Source organism: Cebus imitator, unplaced genomic scaffold (assembly GCF_001604975.1).
Source record: "Cebus imitator isolate Cc_AM_T3 unplaced genomic scaffold, Cebus_imitator-1.0 Scaffold121, whole genome shotgun sequence".
Lineage (NCBI taxonomy): Eukaryota > Metazoa > Chordata > Mammalia > Primates > Cebidae > Cebus > Cebus imitator.
In genome coordinates this window covers 4,190,523-4,213,232 of record NW_016107436.1, presented here as the reverse complement: position 1 = coordinate 4,213,232, position 22,710 = coordinate 4,190,523, and the positions used below count along the sequence as shown (strand labels likewise).

Below are 22,710 nucleotides of genomic sequence, written 5' to 3'. Positions count from 1 at the left end.
TTTTTGAGATGGAGTCTCACTCTGTCATCCAAGCTGGAGTGCAGTGGTACTATCTCAGCTCACTGCAACCTCCACCTCCCATGTTCAAGCAATTTTCCTGCCTCAGCCTCCCAAGTAGCTGAGATAACAGGCATGCGCCACCCTGCCCAGCCTAAGTTTTCTATTTTAGAAGAGACAGGGTTTTACCATGTTGGCCAGGCTGGTCTTGAACTTCTGACCTCAAGTCATCTGCCTGCCTTGGCCTCCCAAAGTGCTGGGATTACAGGTGTGAGCCACCACGCCTGGCCTCTTCCTTTCTTTCCCTTTCTCTCCCCCTCCTTCTCTTCCCTCTCCTTTCTTTTCTTACCCTTGACTTTTCCCTGTCTCTCTGTCTCTCACAGGTCTCTCCTTTCTGATCTTGGGATCTCCACACCCTCATCCTCTTGGCCGCCAGGAGGTAACAAGCACAGACGCAACCCAGAGTGACCACAGAGTGGACTGGGACCTCCTTGCCCACTGACCTCCAGGGACCTTCCAGGCCTACTCTGCTTCTCTTCAGCCCCAGCCACTCCTCCAGGGTACCCTGGGGTCTCAGGTGGGGCCACCATCCTCCTACATCACCTGCCTTACCCCAGGCCCCCCATTCCCAGAAAGGCAGGAGCTGAGGGGCAGTGACAGGAGCCAAGAGAGGCGCCAGTCCACTTCTAGACGCCTCTGTCTCTCTCTCCCAGTTAACTGCCTGTCCACTGCGGGCCCGGCTTCCCATATGCTCCTTCCTCTCCATATTCCCGCTTTCTCTGTTTCTCTCTTTCTGTCTCCGTCTCCATCTGTCCCTTTCTTTGGCTCCAGATTTCTCTTGGAGATCTCCTGGCCAGAGTTCCTAAGGCTGCAGAAATGAGAAAGCTGCCCCTCACTAGAACAGCAGCTCTGCCCTAGTAATGAGGAGGAAGGAGAACTCTTCTCAGGAATTAATGAGACCACCAAGAACAAAAGAGGCGACCAGCAGAGGCCAGAGAGGCGGGGCCGTGTTAAGCCATCCCCGCAGAACCACACGCCAGCAATAATAGAGTGAGGAAAAATGGAGTCGAGATCCCTGTGGTAAAAACTATTAGAGGAGGCGAATTATAAAACTATTAACCAGAATGTAACTCCCAATTAAAAGATGATTTAACACTGGAACCTGATGGATGAATTTTGATTAAATGGAGAACTATTAGGAGCCCAGGGATAAGGCTGTTCCTGCCAGTTCTAAAAGTTAAAAGGCAGTTTGATATAAAAATTTATAAATTAAGGTTAATTACTTCAAATAACATGGCTGGAAGCAATGAAAGGAAATTTGTCAGAATCTCCAGAGTTTGGGGCAAGATGGATACAGATGTCCGGACTGGCCCCAGGGAGCCTGGAGGTCAGGGCAGGGATGGTTGAGGCCAGGAAAAGGGCAGTTGAGGTCTGTGCTCCTGCAGAATGCCACCAAGAAGTGAGGGGCTGGCTGAGGCACCAGAGTGGGGATGTCCCCAACACTCCCCAAGCAGACTCCAGCAGTGGGAGTCTCCAGTCCATGCCCCAGGGCTTCCTGAGCACTCAGCAGGGGTTGTGGACGGGTCACTCTGCCTCAGTCCTGCCCCAGCTGAAGGGATGTTACCAGCACCCCCATGTCCAGCCGTGTCCTGCCAGGCCTGCTTCATACCCTCCATCCCAGTGACACTGGTCTGGCAGGATGAGGAGGGTCTGCAGGGGGCAGGTTCCTCTTTTCTGATGCTCCAGGGGTGTGAGCTATGCCCACCCCACAGGGCCACTCCCCTACCTTCAGAGCGCCCTACACCAGGGCCCCAGATCCACCCTGGAGCTGCAGCTCTGTGCTTCAGGAGGCCGAAGTATTGCCCATACTCGACATCTGACCCTTTACAGCTCGAGGCTCTGCCTGGGTACCTTGTCCCCTTCCCAAAATCCCATCCCTGCCCCCAGGTGATTTCCCAGCATGCCAAGGGGCAGCACTGTGGTTGGCCTGGTCCTGTCCTAGCAGCTAGGAGACAACCATACTTGACTCACAGCTACAGCCAGACCTCAAGAGGTCCAGGAGAAATTAATGTAAGGCTTGCCTGGTGATTAGGAGCGTGGACACTCGAGCCAGACTCCTTGGGTTCAAGCTCCAGCTCCAACCCTTGGCCACCTATGTCTTCAGGACTTGCCTCTCTGAGCCTCATTTCTTCATCTATAAAATGGAGAGAATACCTCTCCTTGCAGGATGGTTATGCAGATGAAAGGTAAAGCCCTCACAGGTGGTATGTGCTCAATAAATGGCAATGATTCTCATCATCTGTGTCTTATCTTAGTAAGAAATGCAATTGTGGTCAGGCACCGTGGCTCACACCTATAATCCCAGCACTTTAGGAAGCCAGGCAGATCACAAGGCCAGGAGTTCGAGACCAGCCTGGCCAACATAGTGAAACCCCCGTCTCTACTAAAAATATTTTAAAAATAGCTGGACGTGGTGGTGCAAACCTGTAATCCCAGCTACTCGGGAGGCTGAGGCAGGAGAATCGCTTGAACCCAGGAGGCCGAGGTTATGGTAAGCAGAGATCGCACATTGTACTCCAGCCTGGGCAACACAGCAAGACTCCTTCTCAAAAAAAAAAAGAAAAGGAATACATTTGTCTGGCAGATGCCACAGACAGCTTCTTGCATTGCAAGCACATGGTAACCATGTGGCAGCCATAAGGGGAAAAGACCTTATTTCATCTTCTCAGCACCGTTTGAAGTCAGTCATGTCATAATTCTCATTTCACAGATAAGAAAACTGAGGCCCAGGGAGGTGTGGTCACAAGCCACAGGCCTCACAACTGGCAGGGGCCAAGCCAGGACTTGGGTCTTTCAGCTCCTGACCCCATCACTCCTGATCTCCCAGGCCACTGTTTCCCAGGCTTTTGCATTTACTCTGGCTGTGCCTCTCACTATAAACCCCAAATGGTATTCAGAATTAGAATAACAGGAAAGAAAGGAGACATAAAGCAGGTTAGAGGAAGGAAGGGAGGGAGGGAGGGAGAACAATTTGTGCTTCAGGAGGCCCGGGCACTGCCCACACGACATCTGACGCTTTACAGCTGGAGGATCTGCCTGGTTACCTCATCAGAGGAAAGAGGCAGGGAGAGAGGGAAGGAAAGAGGTAGCCAGGCTTGACGATGCACCTGTAATCCCAGCTACTCAGGAGGCTGAGGCAGCAGAATCACTTGAACATAGGAGACGGAGGTTGCAGTGAGCTAAGATCGCGCCACTGTACTCTAGTCTGGGGGACATAGACTTTGCCTCAAAAAAAAAAAAAAAAAAAGAGAGAAGGAAAGAGGAAGGAAGAGAAGGAGGGAGGAGGAATGAATGAGAAAGAAAGAAAGAGCAAGGAGAGATGGAGGAAGGAAAGGGAAAGTCTTGTGGGTTGGTTTGTATGTTTTTAATAAATCTCTCTGAAGGTGTCCTGTTTCTCAGACAGGTGCTAATCACACAGGTGTTTTTACTTTGCAAAAATTCATCCCTCTGTGTGTACTCACTTGTGCTCTTTATGTAAAATATTGATTATAATAAACAGTTTTCAAATAAATATAATGGGTGAATTTTATGGTATACAAATTATACCTCGATAAAACTTTTTTCAAAAAATAAATATAATACACAAAAAAAAACTCCAACCCTTTGTACAGTATATAATATAGACAAGGTATCGAAAGACCAAGACAGGCCCCAAGTAGCTAAGTAGTTGCCCTGGGATGAGGCCATCAGAGAGGGCTTCTCAGAAGGGAGGTCTGTGGAGGCAAGCCCTGTGGAAGGCGAGGCAGGAGAAACTGAGAGGGCACACCACATGTCCTGGTCAAATCGCTTCCCCTCCAATCCTCTCTAACTTTCCTCCAAGAACAAGGCTGGAAAGGAGAGAGAGGGAAGACAGCCAGAGGACAGCCCAGGTAAAGGCCTGGAGGAGAGAAGAGGGGTGCTCCAGGCACAGGGAACTATGAACCCTAGAGGTTTAAGCTGCTCTGAGCACAAGAAAGGAATTAGGGCATTTAACATCAGGGGAGAATGAGGAGCGCAATGTCCTGAAAAAGTTCCCAAATAACATGGACACAAAAGTAACATTGCAATTGAGACAAAGCTTATAATAATAGTGATGATCCCCCCTTTTTTTTCTTTCGGGGGGGGATGGAGTTTCACTCTGTCACCCAGGCTGGAGTGAAATGGCACCATCTCGGCTCACTGCAACCTCCGCCTCCTGGGTTGAAGTGATTTTCCTGCCTCAGCCTCCCAAATAGCTGGGATTAGAGGCACCTGCCACCATGCCCAGCTAATTTTTGTATTTTTAGTAGAGACAGGGTTTCACCATGTTGGCCAGGCTAGTCTCGAACTCCTGACCTCAAGTGATCTGCCCGCCTCAGCCTCCTGGAGTGCTGGGATTACAGGTAGGAGCCACCTTTTTTTGAGACAGGATCTCACTCTGTCACCCAGGCTGTAGTGCAGTGGTGTGATCTTGGCTCACTGCAGCCTCTGCCTCCTGGGCTTAATCAATCCTCCCACCTCAGCATCCTGAGATGTTGGGACCACATGTATGTGCCACCATGCCTGGCTAATTTTTAAATTTTTTGTAGAGACTGGTCTCCCTATGTTGCCCAGGCTGGTCTTGAACTCCTGGGCTTAGGTGATCCTCCTGCCCTGGCCTCCCAAAGTGCTGGGGTTACAGGCATGAGCCACTGTGGCCAGTGGATGATCCCATTTATGATGTTAGTAACACTGCTGTCTTCATGATTATTGTCAGAAAAGCAGCGGGATGAAGCACAACATTTCCCAAAGTGAGCTCCAAGGAACACTCCTCCCCCAAGGTTCTTCCTCCTCAACTAACCTGTTCACAGCAAAGATTTGGTTCATACTGACTCTGTTCTTCCCTTGGAACTACCCAGTGCGCACATGCATAATAAAGGCTCTGAGAAGTTCTGCAGCGAACAATCTGTTTAACTTTGTTGCAAACAGTCTTCCCTAAGCAGAGTTGATGACAGAAATTTCCTTTTTCACATTTATTATCACCCCAGGAATTGAGGCTTTGTGGCTTACACTCTGAGGAAAGAGGACGGGTGGAGAGAACATGAGCTCCCAAATCAGACAGGCTGGGTTCCGTTTCAGCCTGTTTCACTGTGGCCTTAGGTAATGTGTTTAACCCCTCTGTGCCTCAGTTTCCCCAACTGTAAAATGGAGGAAATAATGCCTCTCTCATAAGGTTGTGGTGAGGCTTCAATTAAATATGGTACATTGGCCAGGCGCAGTGGCTCGCACCTGTAATCCCACCACTTTGAGAGGCCACTGTGGGCGGATTACTTGAAGTCAGGAGTTTAAGACCACAATGGCCAACATGGTGAAACGCTGTATCTACTAAAAATATATAAATTAGCCAGGCATGGTGGTGGGCACTTGTAATCCCAGCTACTCTGATGGCTGAGGCAAGAAAATTGCTCAAACCTGGGAGGCAGAAGTTTGCAGTGAGCCGAGATAGCACCCCTGCACTCCAGCCTGGGAGACAGAGCAAAAGTCTGCCTTATAAAAAAATATATATATATCTACATATAGATATATATATGGCACATTATAGGTATTCAGCAAATGTTTGTTCACCCATTTTACAGATGAACTCACTTCCCAGGAATGTATAAGCAGCGAATAACAGCCAGGGGTAGGATTCAAGTCTAGGTTTTGCTGTTTGGTGGAGGACGTAGGGACCCCTGCCTGCTCTTGGATGTGGGACTAATGAAGTCCCTTTAGCTGAGGAGTCACCCTCTGAAGCATAAAGGATTCAAGATTGCTTTTTGAGAGCATTAACACAGCACGATCCCTGGGTCATCGGAGACTGAGTCACAACTCTGCCACTTACAAGTCACTTAACTGCTTAAGAAAAGTCACTTAACTCCTCAGGTTTCTGCATCAGTAAAGTGGGGATAAAAATAGTATCCTTTACATGGAGTTACTGAGGCAGATATGAGTCAATGCAGGTAAAGTGCTCAGAATAGAGACTGACACGTGGTAAACCCTCAATACGTGTGAGCTTTTATGATTTCTGATACTATTCTTTGCAGGGCCCCAAGTCAATTGATGGTAAATAGGGATGCAAAGAATTCTTTTTCCCAAGGGGTCCTGCAGGGACGACAGTTCCTGTCTGCCAGAATCCTGTCTCCTGACTCTGTCCTTCAACAGATTCCAGCCCTGCCTGAGCCCCTTCCTTCGGCAATGGGGATTTCACTAAAGACATCCACCCTGATGGGGCTGTCCACACCAAGTGTGAGCATATTAAGCCATTCTCGAATTGCTATAAAGAAATACCTGAGATGGGGTAATTTATAAAGAAAAGATGTATAATTGGCTCAGAGTTCTGCAGGCTGTACAGGAAGTATGGTGCTGGCATCTGTCCAGCTTCTAGGGAGGCCTCAGGAAACTTACAATCATGGCGGAAGGTGAAGGGGGAGCAGGCACATCACGTGGTGAAAGCAGAAGTGAGCGAGAGTGGGGTGGGGGAGGCACCACACACTTTTAAATGACCAGCCTGCCAGTGAACTAACTGATTGAGAGCTCATTTATTACCAAGGGGATGGCCCAAGCCATTCATGAGGTATCCACCCCCATGATCCAAACACCTTCTACTGGGTCCCAACTTCCATACTGGGGATTACATTTCAACATGAGATTTCAGCAATAACAAATATCCAAACTATATCAGTGAGCCTGTGACTGGCCCATCCTCACAGGCTTCATCTCGCTAAACAGCTACTGACCCCACTCTCACCTCCAGCTTGCATTTGAATTGTGGACTTGACCCCTCAAATTATTGTCACATCTGCAGCATCCTCTGAGAGGAGCAGAATGGGCATCTGCACCCACAACTTATCAGTGAAGAAACTGAGGCATGCAGTGACGTTCAGGGACTCCCCTACAGCCAAATGGGGCCTAGAACCCAGATTTCCTGACCTGCAAGCCTGAGTTGCTTCCTGCCATATTGTGCAGAGTCAAGCCCCACCCCTCACCCATTAAATAAAGTGATTCCTAGTTATAAGGGTGCCTGCTTCCCAATGAGGCTACCTGTGCCAACAGGAAGAGGCTCACTGATATGGTGAGCCGTGCAATGGAGATCGTCTATGGTGACAAAGCCTCATGGTCAGCAATCCAATGGCTCCAGCCCACCCTGCTGCACATCTCCCAAACCCTCCCATTCCCCATCTCAGGCTTCACAAGGGGGCTTCCCTAGGCTAACGAATCAAACTGTCATCTGGCCCCTAATGGCTACAGAGACCTTGGCCTGGGCCACCTCTGACCCCAAGGACAGAGCAAAACTGATACAGTTGTTGTCTAGCCTAAGGAGCCTGCTACATCTCCCACACCACAGTGCTCAATGGCCATGGTGGCCCCACGCTAAGATGTAGCTCTCGGATTAGAGGTCAAGGGTTAAAGGTCTGAGTCAGGGACAGATCTACCTTTTTCCCTCTCTTCCTCCTACTCACTCTCTCCCTTCAGTGTTCCTAAATTCTCTCAAGCTTAGTTTTCTCATTGGTTCAGGTGGCATCCATAGCACCCACCTTGATATATGTACATGTAGCTCCAGGCCCATTCCTCAAGGGACAGCATAACCTGCATAGTTCTGGGTCACCCTCTGGCTGGTCTCCACTGGACGCTGCATTCAGAGAAGACACCAGTCCATCACCACAGCACAATGAAATGCAGCTCCAATTCTGACCAAAGCATCTCAATGGGCATTTACATTCCTAAGACAAATCCAAACTTCTTAAGAGTCCTCTTTTTCCATCTCCTGCTCCCTCCGGCAGCATGGCCGTGGTGCCTCAGTTTCCCCACAGCCCTCACCAGCCTCAGCCCCGACAGCGGCCTGATTCTCCCTGTGCTCCTTCTGCCTTTATCCACTTCTGTCCTTTTCACCTGGGAGAAAGACTCTGCTTTGCCTGATGGAAACTAATCCGAGTCTCGGGGGCTTCTTTCAATTTTCCTCCCTCCCCAGCAACTGGGGCCCAAAGTGGACCAAACACACAGAAACTTCCTTGGAGGTAGACACAGTGCAAAGACTGGGAATCCTTGGATGTGAATTGTTTTGGTACTGAATAGGTGGTTGTTATTAGTAGGTATAGACACACACTTATCGCCGCCATCCACAATCCATTCCTCCGGGAGCTTAAACTAGAGTTGAGGAAAGAACTTGAAATAATTTGACAACTGGAAAATCTGAACTGCACATAACAGACCTGCCTCTGGAAGAAGTGGTCAGAGAAAGTGCTCCAGGCTGGGAAAGACCTGAGGTGAATCACACACGCGCGCGCGCGCGTGCACACACACACACACACACACACACACACACACACACACACACACACAGAGACACACACAGAGTAAGCATTTGACTGGGGGATGAACAAAGGATTCATGAAGAGGGCACACACCGATGAGAAGGGACCCCAGGAACTGACCTGAGAGCCAAGGCCGGAAAGGACGGCTGGGATCAGATCACCCCGGGGCTGGAGGACAGGCTTGAGATCTGGACTGCTGCCAGGGGTCATGAGGAGCCATGGAAGGTGTTGGAGCACAGGAATAAAGCAATCAAATCTGCTGTAGGAAGCTAACTGGTGGCCAGAGGAGAAAGGTGGGGGAAGGGGAGATGGAGTGGGAAAGACTCACAGAGGCCGGCTGAGGGCAGGGCTGTGAGGCTGGAGGTGAAGGGCTGGGTTCAAATGTTGACTATGACTGGGCAGGGACAGAGGAGGGGAAGGGAAGTATAAGAACTGGTTCTAGGCAAATGACTGTCCCTGCCCACCCGCCTCCGTCAACCTCTGTGGCCCCACTTCCTCTGTCCTTTCCCAACTCTGGCTAAACCCTCCAGACCTATGTGCTCCTCCCACCCTCCATTACTCCCTTGGGGACCCCAGGTATCTGTCAGTGGCTTCACTCCTTGCCACACCCTATACTCACTCTTTCCTGCCTTGAAAGCACCAGGGAGTTTCCAAACTTCCCAGTGGTTCCCAGGCTGTTGGAGCCGGCCACGAGGTGCTGTCCCCCCAGGTTGTGTGGGGAAGCTGAGCCCACCCAATTCACAGGTAATTAAGGTCCGAGTATGAGACATCAGGGGTGACAGCATAGGCTTCAAAGCCAGACCGCCTACAACTGGATCCTGACTCTGCCACCTGCTATTTGTGTGACCTTGGACAAGCTAATTAACCTTGCTCTGACTTAGTTTCTCCATCTGCACAATGGGGCCAACAGTGGTTCCTGCCTTAAAGCACTGAAGGAGTTAGTAACATGTGAAGCCTTTCACACAATGCCAGGCACACAGCAAGTACTCAATAAATATTGACTCCTTTGTATAGAACAAGTCCTGTGCCAGGCATTAGGGAGACAATGTATAAAGCAGGGTCCCTGCTATCACAGAACTAACAGGACATGCAAATAAATAAATGCCTTGCAATTTGGAACAAAGGACGAAAGAAATAAGAGATACCAACTCATCTTCCAGGAACCCTCAGTCTTGGGAGGGGGATGTGCACAGAGGTTCAGCCTCTGCCTTTCAAAACTTAGTCTGACGGGAGAGACACACGCTTGTCCCTGACCCAGGGAGCTTCCAGCCTGTTGGATAAGGGTGGACTCTCACACATCGGGGTGTCTCCTCCAAGGCTGCCTCTTCCTATTTGACTACCTGGAAAATTCCTACTCTTTCTTCAAATGTCACCTTCTCCAAGAAGACTTCCTTGATTCCCACCAAACACAAAGAGTCTAGATCCTTGACACTCTGAGAGCACTTCGCTGCCTCTTCCATCAGAGCACTTCTTGCTCTGCACTGAAGGAAACTGTGTGTGTGTGCATGTATGTGTATGTCTCCAGGCCACCTACCCACAAACCCCACATTTGCGAAGGTGGAGACCAGGCCTGACTCTAGTGAGAGCCAGGTGCACAGCAGGTGCAGAACAAGTGTGTGCCGGTGAAGTGATGAATGAATGGATGGACAGGCTGGTAAAGAGAGACAGATAATCTGGAGACACTGGTCTGTTAGGGAAGACGGACATTGGGACAGGCTGTGTCTCTTCATCACAGAATATGATGATGACAACCTCTCTAGGGCCCCAGAGAAGCTCTCAGGGGCACAGACAATGGGGATTCCAGGGAGCACCCCTGCTTCCCAGCCTGCACAGCACCAGCCTGCCCTCTGTTACCTACTCTCAAGAATCACAGCAGAAGCCAGGCATGGTGGCTCACACCTATACTCCCAATATTTTGGGAGGCTGAGGCAGGAGGATCACCTGAGCCCAGGAGTTCGAGACATAGTGAGACCCCCATCTATCTGGGGAACATAGTGAGACGCCCATCTATCTAGGGAAGGAAGAAAAGAAAGGAAGAAAGAGAGAGAGAGAGAGAGAAAGAAAAAAAGAGAGAGAGAAAGGGAGAGGGAGAAAGAAAGAAAGAGAAAGAAAGAAAGAAAATAAAAGAAAGAAAGAAAGAATGAATGAATGAAAGAAAGAAAGAAAGAAAGAAAGAATTAATTGAAGAAAACAGCACCCTCCATCCCTGGGACTGGCTGTCTTCCCCACCTGGGCAGCTTGCCCTGGAAAAACACCATAAACATAACACAAATCTGTTACTAAACCAAAACATGGGGGAAGATAGCCAGAACATCACAATCTGTGTCCCAAAGCCCTCTAGATGCAAGCCGGGGCCTATCTGCCCATCCCTTGGTTGGTTTACTCAGGCCAAAGCCAATGGCAAAGTGAGTGTTCAAAATATGTTGGACAAGTAACTGTCTGAGCATCCAGGGTACGGAGAGCTGGCTGTGCCTCCTTTCTCCTACAGGGGCTTCCGCCATGAGCCCAAAGAACAGGCTGTAGAAGTGCTGGGTTCTCGCCCTGCCAGCTGCATGATTCTGGGCAAGATATTTGGCCTCTCTGAGCCTCAGGTTCCTCCTCTAGAAAATGGGTACAAATCAGAAAAAAAGCTGCATAAAGCTCTTCCAAATGCAAGCTCATATTTTGTTCTCACTTTTTGTGTGTGAGAACAAAATATGGACTTACATTTGGAAGGGCTTTATGAAGAATAAAGGGCTGCACAAACAAGGGATTTGGAGTATTTGCATTGTTTCAATATTATCGTTATTAGAGCCAAAGAACAGAGACTCAAGCCCTTAACCCTGGATCAGTGCCATGACCCCCTAAGGGGTCTTCAGCATCTGCTCTGAGCGGGAATTTTGAATTCAAGGTCCAACTGAGGTATGGAACAACTGGGGTGGGGAGAGGAGAAAGGTATGTGCGTATATGTGGATGTGTCCGTGCAAGTGTGCATCTGCACGTGTTTGTGCCTCTGCATGTGCATGTTTGGATCTGGGTGCACATTTACATGTGTTATGCATGTGTGTGTGCCTATGAGTGTGCATGTACATGTGTGCGGGTGCACATTTGCATGTGTGTGCATGTGTGTGTGCCTATGAGTGTGCATGCACATGTGTGTCTGGGTACACATTTGCATGTGTGTGCATGTTGTGTGCCTATGAGTGTGCATGTACATGTGTGTAGGTGCACATTTGTGTGTGTGCGTGCATGTGTGTGTGCCTAGGAGTGTGCATGCACATGTGTCTGGGTGCACATTTGCATGTGTGTGCATGTGTGTGCCTATGGGTGTGCATGCACAAGTGTGTCTGGATGCACATTTGCATGTGTGTGCCTATGCAAGCACATGTGTGTGCTTGGGTGCACCTCTACATATGTGTGCATGTGTGTGCATGTGCATGCACATGCTTGTGTGGGTACACATTTGCATGTGTGTGCCTGTGCATGTGTCTAGGTGCACATCCACATGTGTGTGCATGTGTGTGCATGTGGGTGTGTGCCTGTGTGAGTGTATCTGTGTCTGCCATGGGGTGGGGAGAAGTGGGGACAGAGGGAAGAAAAAGAGAATAGAGAAGAAAAGAAGAAAAGCAGAAAAGCACAGGGAAGTGGAGGACTGAGGTATTCGGTTACATGATCTAAATTCTAATCAAACATCATTTAAAGCGTGTTTTATTTCAGCCTCGGGAGAGCCGGTCCCTCCTGGCTGCTCACCATGGCAACGGGCCGCTCATTTCAGAAGTGTCATGCCACATTATCGTCCTGCCGCCTCACAAGCTCTCGCCGCCTGACAACTTCGCTCTGCCCCTTGCGACAACCATCCCCGCTCCACCGGTTTATTTTTGGTGTCAGCTGGCCCCCCCTTCTCTGCCCCTTCCCCATCATCAGTGGATTGAAAGACAACCTCAGCCCTCCAGCCAGTGAGCATGGCAGCCTGTTTGGTGATAAGAGATAATTTAAGAAGATATTTGCTTACATGTGTATGAACAATTTGCTGCATTAAGACAATTCCGCCTGGTGCGTGGGGATGGGGAGGGGGTGGCCAGTGCCTCAGCTGACAACACCCCAGGAAAGAGGGGGGAGGAGAGAGCCCTCACTTCTCAGGACCCCCCAGTCTCATGGGAGCTCCTCGCAATGCTCATCTGGCTGCCTTCCCCAGCATCATCAGGAGACTGTAGGCCGGCCACCAACTGACTGTGTGACCTTGTGCAAGTCACTCCCCTTCTCCTTGCCTCCCTTTCCTTATCTATCAGAAGATGGGGTCAGAACAGCTGGAATCTGAGATCCTTGCCAAGTGTGGCACTGGATGAACCAATGACTCTAAGAAAGGGGGCAGGAGAGCGCTGAGGACCCAGAAAGAGGATATTCCCCTGGTTTCATCACCACTGTGAAGACAGATGAAGGGAAAAGAGGTTTGCATCTCTATCCACCTCTAGTCATGTGACAGTCCCAGCTCAGAAAGGGTGGGGTGGAGAGATCCCTGACCTAGGATCAGAGCCTGTCCTGGGAGGGGTTTCCTAGGACACCCTTCCCTGCTCTCTATGGGGCCTTCATCACAGAATGAGACATCTCTGAAGTCATCCACTCCTCAATCATGTTCATATACACACATGTACCCCTACAGGCATCTTTCCAAGATCAAGGGCCAGGAAGGAGGGAGAAAGACAAATCTGGAAGAAGATGGGAGGGAGGTGTGCCCTGAGGTTCCCAGACCCCTGGCTCTCAGAGCCAAGCATGGAGACAACAGGTTGAAAGGCAAGGTGGCCCCAGCCTGAAACTCTACCCACTATAAGTCAAGAATAATGACAAGAACTGCCATCTGCTGAAGACTTCCAGGTGCCAGGCCCTGTGCTGAGATTAAAAGGATTGGAGGCCCCTCCCCAAACACTGTGCCCTCCTGACCCAGGTGGGAAGAGGCAGGCCTGGGAGAGTCTCAGTTGATGGGAGCCTGAACCTCTGTTTACTCATCTGTCAAATGGGGTTAATAAGAGTTCCCATGTCCGGGCACAGTGGCTCATGCCTGTAATCCCAGCATTTGGGAGGCTGAGGCAGGCAGATCACGAGGTCAAGAGATTGAGACCACCCTGGCCAACATTGTGAAGCCCTGTCTCTACTAAAAATACAAAAATTCGCTGGGCGTGGTGGCACACGCCTGTAGTCCCAGCTACTCGGGAGGCTGAGGCAGAAGAATTGCTTGAACCCAGGAGATGGAGGCTGCAGTGAGCCGAGATCATGCCACTGCACTCCAGCCTGGTGACAGAGTGAAACTCCATCTCAAAAATAAAATAAAGTAAAAAAATCAGAGTTTCTACTGGATATAGTAGCTGTCAGCACTAAGAGAAGACTTAGCACAGTTGGAACATATAGTAGGTATTCCATAAATGTCAGCTATCAGAAGTGAGGAACTCAGGCTTTCTGTACCACCTCAGCCTGTTAGGCACCTGGGCCCCGTGGCCTGTTTGGCCCCCACGCAGGGGCTCTGTCCTGGGGAAGGGAGACTCTACACCTGCCTCCCACCCCCACTTAGTTTCTCTGGCCCAGTCAAGGGTTCTTTAGAACACAAGCATGACCTCTTCCCCACCCCATACATCCTCCTCTGGGACCCTCAGAACCCAGGAACCTTCAGGTCACCGCCCACAAAGTGACCCTCCTCTGTCTGCCTTTGACTCCTCTCTGCCCATGTTTGGGGGTAACGCTGAGCCAGGGGCCCACAGAGCCCCTGAAACTAGAAGGCCAGCTGAGAACTTAGACCACCACTTACCTCACCTACCACCTACTTCCCTGAGCAGAGTCCCACCCACACTCTTCAGGAGAATGATCCCAGGAAAACCGCGCTGGGGAGGTAAAGGCCAGTCGCCTTCACCACCAAACTCCAGGCAGGCTACCCTAGGCCTTGGTAGACCCCTTTTCTCCCTCAGGACACAGACAGTGGAGTTGAGAGGCAGTGCTGCAGAAAGAAGAATCTCTTGAGGGGCAGTGGAACCAGGGTCCAACCCCAGCCAGGGGCCTGGCCACAGTGTTCCTATCCATAAAATAGGGACAACAACACATACTTCGTAGGGCTGCTGGCATGATTAGAGGTATACCACCCACATAGTAGGTTTCTAATAAAAAGCAGCCGTTATGAATAACAGTGACCACAGATGCCCCTATGGAGCCAGGCACAATTTCCCTTCCACCTGCTCCAGGCCTCTGTGTAGACTGGCACTGGTTGGAGGCTTCCCTGGCCAGGACCTTGTGCCCTAGGCCCCTCTACCCTGCCTTGCTCTGCCACCCTGCTTCAGCCTGGAAAATGATGGGCTGGGGCTATCGTGCCATGCTCTGCCCCTGCACAGCAATGTTTGCGTGCCCTGGCATGGCTCTTTCTTTTTCCCTCTCTTTATCAGCCACACAGCATCTGATCCCAGCATTCTACTCACATCTGCTTTACCTAGAATGGGAGGGGTCAAGGGGCTGAGCACCTGGTGGGAGGGGCAGGATCTCCTGGAAGAAAGCTTTGTCCCAAAGGAGGAGGGGTTCTCAAATTACACCCACATTTCTGTATTTTTTTAATGTGAAGAACATGTATTATTATTTTTTGAAACAGGGCCTCACTCTGTTGCCCACGCTAGAATGTAGTGGCATGATCACACGGCTCACTGTAGCCTCCACCTCCTGGGCTCAGGAATCCTCCTGCTGCAGCCTCCCAAAGTGCTGGAATTACAGGCATAAGCCATCATGCCTGGCCATCGTATTATTTTTATAATCAGGACTTAGGCACACAAAAGTAGTGAGGTCTGCCAGATGCCAATATTTCATACCCACAAGCACCCCCACCTCACCCCACTCCAAACCTCTTAGAGGGAAGAGAGCATAGGAAGCTCGGGCCTGGGTCCCCAGGCTCCTCCATCCCTTCCAGCCCTGTGGCCTTCCGCAGTCTCTTGAGCTCCTGGGCCTCAGCTCCTAATCTGCACCGTGGGGATAAGGCAGGCCCCTCTCCCTTCGCTGGACCCCCGTGATGAGTAGAGGAGGTGACCTGGGGGAGCTCCCTGAGCCTGGACTAGCACCCAGGAGGTGCCGCCGCCCACCCACTCCTGAAAGAAGGTGGCGCCCTCAAGTGCCAACGGCTTTAAGCACTTGCTTCTCAGCTTCCCTCTGGGAGGAGGCCGGGGGGACAGGGAGGGCGCAGCCCTCCTGCCCTGCACCTTGAGGGCGCCACCCGGAGAGGAGCAGCAAAACTCCCACCCCCACCAGTTCAGGGCCTTGGGGGAAGGGCCAGGGCGGCCGCCGCCGGCTCACCTCCCGATGGTGAAATGTGGCCATTTACCTTCACGCTCCGGTGCCGGCACCTAAATCACTGTCTCCGCGGCCGCGCTCAAGGTTGCTCCCGAGCCGGCCGCCGCAGAGCCGCCTCGGGGACTCCGGCCGAGCCCCCACCCCGAGCCAGGCCGGCTCGGCAAGCCGCCCCGCTGCGCCCTACGCCTCCCGCGTCCCTTCCCTCTCCTCCCCTTTCCTTCTTCCTTCTTTCTTGTTTTTTGGCCCAAGGACTTAGCTCAGGGAGCAAGGAGGCCACGGCCCCGGGCGCAAAGTCCAAACTCACCGAGAGCCTCGGAGGCCCGCTTCTGTCCCAGACTGAGGTCAGTCAGGACCGCCCCTGAGGGAAGAAGGCTCCGTGAGGCAACTTTGAACTTGGGTCCCTCTGCCCAGCTAGGCGCCCCGAGAAAGCAGTTCAGCAATGTTTCCAATCCTGTGACTCCCGCGTGACGCAGGCAGAATGCATCATGTGTGCGTGCGCTTGTGCGTGCGTGTATGTGCGCATGCGTGTACGTGTGTGCCTGCGTGTGTGTGCGTGCGTATACATGAGTGCGTGTGGGTGCTTGTGTGCGTATGTGTGCATGCATGTGCATGCGTACCTGTGTGTATACATTCATGCGTGTGTGCATGAGTGTGTACCTGTGTGTGCACGTGTGTGTACAGTATGCCTGTGTGTGCCCCAGTAGGTCCACACGTGTGTATGTGCATCTGTGTGTACGCACATGTGTGCACAAGTGTGTGTGTGTGTATACCTGTGTGTGTATGGAAAGTGCTACTATGTAGAAGGTAAACACTCGCCAGTGCCTGTGACCTGTGACTTTGACACCCTTTCATCAGGCCCTGTACTCATCCTTCAGCTCCTTCTCTCTCTCTGGTGTTTCTCCTTCCTATCCGCCACTTGTCACCTGTCCAGAGAGTAGGAGAGGCCCCAGGCTCCAGTTTCACAGGCCACTGGAGGCTTCTGTGGAAAAGGGGAAGCCAGCTGGGGGTTATCAGCACCAAGAGGAGGAGGTCTCTACCTCTGCCCTGGCTTGGGCTTCCCTCTGCAGGTTGGGAGAGGGGCAGCCTCCGGGAAGTGCAGAGACCACACACCTAGGAAGGGAGAGAGGCAACTAACAGGGAGGGACCCCCAGTCTGGCCCTGCAGCCTGAGGGGCCGATTCTGGCCTCATGCTCCGAGCTTACTGTCTGCCATGCACACTCGCTCTGCCTGCCTCTCATGCATTTGCACCTCATTTCCATTTTCTCTGTGTGGATCGGTGTCTCCCCCATCTGACTGAGGGTTCCTCCAGGACAGAAGTGATATTTTCCTCATCAGACCAGAGACTCTCTAGAGCAAAGGTTGGATCCCTCCCGTCAGGGTGGGTGCTCCCTGAACAGGAGCTGGTTTTTTTGCTGAGCTTCCCCTTGGCAGAGGATCTCTCTTCCCATCAGTCTAGGGGCTCCCCAGGTTAGAGGCTGGAGCTCCCTCATCAGACTGGGAACTCCCCTAGTGCAGGGCTTGTGTCTCTCCCGACAGACTGGGGACTCCCACAGGCCAAGGGCTGTGTCTCTTCCCTGCAGACCAGGAACTGCCCCAGGACCCTGCTGACCACATCTGACCTAATATCCAAAACCCCAGGGTCCTGATCCACACTTAGCCACTGTGGTTCTAGGAGCCCTCGGGTCTGGGTGTAACCACAGCTTCATCAAATCATCGCTCTGTGACGTTGAACAAGTTGCATGACCTCTAGGTTGAATGCTGCCACTACTTGGCATCTTCGAGGTGCCAATGAGACAGCATTTGGTGAAAAGGCCTAGCCTGGGGCCTGGCATATAATAGGTGTTCAATAAATGCATGTCTCATTCCCTTCCCCTTATTAGACAGAGAAGTATATGTCAAACCTGCTCCTCTAGCACGGGCCAAGGAGACAGAGGGGAACCAGAGTTGGAAAGGAGTACCCACAAAACACCTACACACACAAGCAACTGGGTAGTGGCCTTCTTCGTTAGGGGATAGGGCGATGGCAAGGAGTTAAATGTATTAAGCAATTTACAATTAATATAGAAGTCATTCCAGAGATAGCTACTAGAAAGAGTACAACAGGGCAATTAACCCACTAATACACTAGGCTATTACATCGCTATGTCTCTTATTTTAGCCCGAGGTGATTTGAAACGCATTGGATTAGAGGATATTACAGGAGATAGCATGAAAAATAGCTTAATGTAATGAGCCATCCCGTGATGTCTGCTATTAAAGATGATTTGCAGTTGAAAACTACAACATACAGTAGTTCAGCTATTTGAGGACTGAGAGGGTGGGGGCTGGGGCGGTGTTGTTAACCCTTCCCTCCTCCCAGCTGCCCCCACCCCGCCAGGCCCTCCACCACCTTCATGCCAAGATTATCAAGTACGTCGTATTAGGTGACAATGGCTTCGTTGGGAGATTGGAGATTGGGGCCTGAGGTTGATAAAGAACCAATAATCTGCTAATAACCTTTAAAAAATAGATTCCCCCAGGGAGCCGTACTAGCGGGCTGGGGCTGGGGAGTAAGGCTGATTGGCAGCTGGGTGTGGAAAAGGGTATGGGATTAGGGTGGAGGGAGACTTCCCTGGACAAAGGGAAGGTCAGGGTGACACCCCAACCCCAGCTCCCCTGAGTGAGCAGGCAGGCAGGTGTGTGGGTTGTGGACTGCTTATTTAAGAAGTATGCCTAGGTGTGTGTGAATAATTAAAATACACAAAACTTTTTTTTCTACTTGGCCAAGCTTCATACAGTACATCACAACTTTCAAAGGGTATTTCAGGCCGGTAACCGTTACTGACACCTGTAATACCAGCACTTTGAGAGGCCAAAGCAGAAGGATCACATGAGCCCAGCATGAGCAATATAACGAGACCTCATCTCTACAAAAAAAAAAATTGAAACATTAGCTGAGCATGGTGGCACATGCCTATAGTTCCAGCTACTCAGGAGGCTGAGATGGGAGGACAGCTTGAGCCTGGGAAGCAGAGGTTGCAATGCGATTGCACCACTGAACTCCAGCCTGGGTGACAGAGCGAGAACCTCAAAAACAATAAAAATAAAAAATAAAGACTAGTTCATGTGCATTCGTTCTCTGGACTTTACAGGCATCCAGAGAGGTAGGTAGTATTCTACCTTCATTGTACAAGAAGGCATATGAGCTCAGAGAAAGCAAGTCAGTTACCCAAGGTCAGTGCAGCAAGTTATATAGTAAGACAGGAATCAAAGAGAGGTTTTCTGATTTCAGAGCTTGTGCTCAATGATATGCAATTCCAGCCTATGACTATGTTCTACCCAAGAAATCTCTGCCTACCTCAAGATCCCAAAAATCTTCCCCGTATTTTCTTTGAAAAGTTATATTGTTTTACATCTGGCATTTGGGTCTGTGATCCATTTGGAGTTAATTTCCGTGGACAGTGAGAGGTGAAGTTTGATATTCTTTGTTTTTGGTTGGACTATGAATGCATTTGCACATCCATGTGTTTGGCTAGGTTTGGATGGAGTGAAGTACACACTTGTGAGCTGGATGCCACATAGAGACAGTGGCCTTTATGCAGAGGTCATCTGAGGCAGACACATGTAGAGTCACACTGAAAATGGTGGATACATCAGCACAGTGGGCTCGAGGAGTGGGTACTGTACACTGAGGTGTGAGTGCCTGGGGTGAGTGCATGCTTGTTTTGGTGAGTGACATGTTTGTCACATGTGTGCCGATATGTGTCTGTGTCTATCACTATACATGTGTATTGGTATATGTGGGTGCAAGTGAATGTGTCCCTGCACCTGTATCAGGCTCTGTGTTGTCTGTGTGTGCATGTCACTGTGTGTGTGTATGTGAGTGGCTGTTGGCATGGATAGTACTGCATGTCTGTGTCTGTATGTCACTGTGTGTGGGGGGGGGCTGTTGGCACGGATGTACTGCATGTCTGTGTCTGTATGTCACTGTGTGTGGGGGGGGCTGTTGGCACAGATGTACTGCATATCTGTGTCTGTGTGTGTGCATGTCACTGTGGGGGGGGCTGTTGGCACGGACGTACTCTATGTCTGTGTGTGCATGTCACTGTGTGTGGGGGGGGCTGTTGGCACAGACATACTGCATGTCTGTGCCTGCGTCTGTGTGTGCACGTCACTGTGTGTGTGTGGCTGTTGGCATGGACATACTGCATGTCTGTGTCTGCATCTGTGTGTGCATGTCACTGTGTGTGTTTGTGTGTGTGTGTGTGGCTGTTCGCACGGATGTACTGCATGTCTGTGTCTGCGTCTGTATGTGCATGTCACTTTGTGTGTGTGTGTGTGTGGCTGTTGGCACAGATGTACTGCATATCTGTGTCTGTGCGTGCATGCCATCGTGCATGTGTGTTGGTGCATTTGCGTGCATGTCGCTGTACCCGTGTGTTGCTGTGTGCCTGCGCCTCCCCTGGTGTGGCAGGGCCAGCTGGGAGCAGCCCCCGCACCCCCCTCACCACTGTCTTTTATCATCATTTGCAGTGATAGGGAGCCCAGGAGGACGGTGATAAATAAGGGCCACTTAAAATACGAGACGACCACTCTGACTTTGGGGAATATTTCTTCCGTGGAGCAGCTGGTGCCGCCTCTGTCCTTGTAGAAAGGGGTCCCAGGGGCCGCCAGCCCCTGCCCAGCTTCCTCAGGCTCCGTCTCTTCCTCCCACCCCCCTCTCCCACCGCCGCTCCCCTACCAGCTCTAGTTTGGAGGACTTAGGAGGCCTGGAGAGGGAAGCAGAGGGGGCCCTACCTCCAGGCCCATGGGGCAGGGCAGGGCAAGTGTGGGCCCTCGATTTGACCTTTTCGGGGCTCCGTGGAAGACTGAGTATCATGGTGAAAGAACCATGGGCTGAGAGGAGACCAGCGGAGACTGAGGAGATGAGCCCTCAGCCCTGTGGGGTTCCCTTCTAATTCCCGCTCCCTTCCCAGCTCTGGGGAGGGAATGGCTGGGAAGCGCCAGAGTGCCAAGATGCATGGAGAGACGCAAATAGACACACAACCCAGTCACACAATCTTGAGCACCTATTATATGCCAATCCCTGACAGAATGCCCCGAGAACACCCATCCCATGTAGCAATAATAATGCACACACATTCTAAGCCTGTTACACAAAGACATACAAAGGCATGCAAAGAGCCTGGTGTGTAAGACTTGTCACCGCGAGTGCTGGGAACAGGAGGAGAAAGAAGGGAAAGGAACTGAAAAGGGAGGGGAGAAAAGTGGGGAAATATACACGTGGATGTGAGGGATACACAATGGCATCAGTATAGAATGGCCCCTCAGTATGAGGAAGAAGAGGGAAAAGGGGTGAAGGACTGCCCTATATGGGTGTGCAGGTTGCCCACTGCACAAGGAGGAAAGCAAGGGCTAAAGTCTAGCCTTTGCTCCACTAGCTAACTCATGTCCTGGTATGAGGCTAGCCCAACAGAAGGAAAGATGCCTTTAATAGTTCATAGAAAGCACCATCAACCAGCCACACCCTGTCCCACAGGGCAAGGTCCTTCCAGAGGGGTTGCCTTGTCCTAATTCTCACAGAGGTGCCATAGGAGCTAGCTAGGCCCTGGGGGCAGGTGGGGGAGCTCTTGAAGTCTGTCTGTAAGACAGTATTTCCTTAAAAATAAAAAAAAAAAATAGCTGGGCACGGTGGCTCAAGCCTGTAATCCCCACACTTTGGGAGGCCAAGGCAGGTGGATCACAAGGTCAAGAGATCGAGACCATCCTGGCCAACATGGTGAAACCCCGTCTCTACTAAAAATACAAAAATTAGCCAGGCGTGGTGGCACACACCTGTGGTCCCAGCTACTCAGGAGGCTGAGGCAGAAGAATCGCTTGAACCCAGGAGGCAGAGGTTGCAGTGAGCCGAGATGGCACCACTGCACTCCAGCCTGACCACAGAACAAGACACTGCCTCAAAAAAATAAAATTAAAAAAATAGGGCTAGTGCGGTGGCTCACACTTATAATCCCAGTACTTTGGGAGGCCAAAGTGGGAGGATCACTTGAGCCCAGAAATTCAAGACCACCCTGGGCAACATAGCAAAATACTCTCTATGACAGACTTAAAAATTAGCCAGGCTTGGTGGCACACACCCGTAGTCCCAGCTACTGAGGAGGCCGATGTGGGAGAATCACTTGAGCCCAGGAGGTCAAGGCTACAGTGAGCCGAGATCATGCCACTGCACTCCAGCCCAGGCAACAGAGAAAGACCCTGCCCCAAAAGAAAAGAAAAGAACAGTAATAGAGGAAAAGAAATAGAAACTAAAACAGAAGAGAAGGAAGAAGAGAAAAAAGAGGGAGAGAAGAAAAGAGAAAGGGAAAGAAGAGAAGATGTGAAGGAGGAGGGAGAGAGAAATTAAACCACAGAAAGAACTTGTCACTGTCACTCTGCTAGTTGAGATGCCAGGACTAATCTGGGCTCCAGGGCAGGGGGTGGTGGGACAGGTGAATCAGGAATAACAGGTCTCTCTCCCTTCTTCCCTACTTCTCTCTCTCTCTCTCTCTCTCTCTCTCACACACACACACACACACACACACACACCCCTCCCATGCCCATCCTGTCTCCATTCTCAAGCTATCCCAGGTGGCCAGGGACCTGTCACGTCTCATTTCCTTCTCCCAGAATCAGTGATGAGGAGCTGGGGGGAGTGGCAGGTGGGGGGACCACCTGAGCTGACCTTTTCTCCTTCAATTTCCCTCCCAGACTTCTCGGCCATCAGCCACGGGTGTGCTGACACCCTCATCTCCCATGACCTCCCCAACACACACAATGTCATGTCTTGACCCATCCGGGGCTGGTAGTCCTAGGACCAACACATACCCTCTCCCATTGAGCTTCTTTGGGCACCTTCCCCGGCCCCAGTCCTCTCAAACATTCCCCAAGCCCCTGGGACATTTTTCTGTCCCGCTATTCCTGTGGAAGAAGGAGGAGAGAAGAACTAACATTTCCTGAACACCAAGTGTGCGCTAGGCACGCTGAGCCCTGGCTGAACCATTTGATGCTCACAAAAACCATTTGAGGTGAGTTCTCTCTCTTTTTTTTTTTTTTTTTA

The 22,710-nt window shown here is 51.0% G+C and overlaps 1 long non-coding RNA gene across 4 annotated transcripts in view; it reads right to left on the bottom strand.

Moving 5' to 3' along the window:
• Window positions 1-22,710, bottom strand: part of LOC108312105 — a 127,776-nt gene that overhangs the window by 75,057 nt on the left and 30,009 nt on the right. Inside the window, exon 1 of one of the 4 annotated variants that reach the window (XR_001828480.2) lies at window positions 15,667-16,002. The exons of 1 other annotated variant lie outside the window; for it this stretch is intronic. This is a non-coding gene — a long non-coding RNA (uncharacterized LOC108312105). Of the gene's footprint in view, window positions 1-15,666; window positions 16,003-22,710 lie in introns of those variants that run through there. 2 more of the 4 variants (XR_001828481.2, XR_005202042.1) reach the window with 2 other exon arrangements.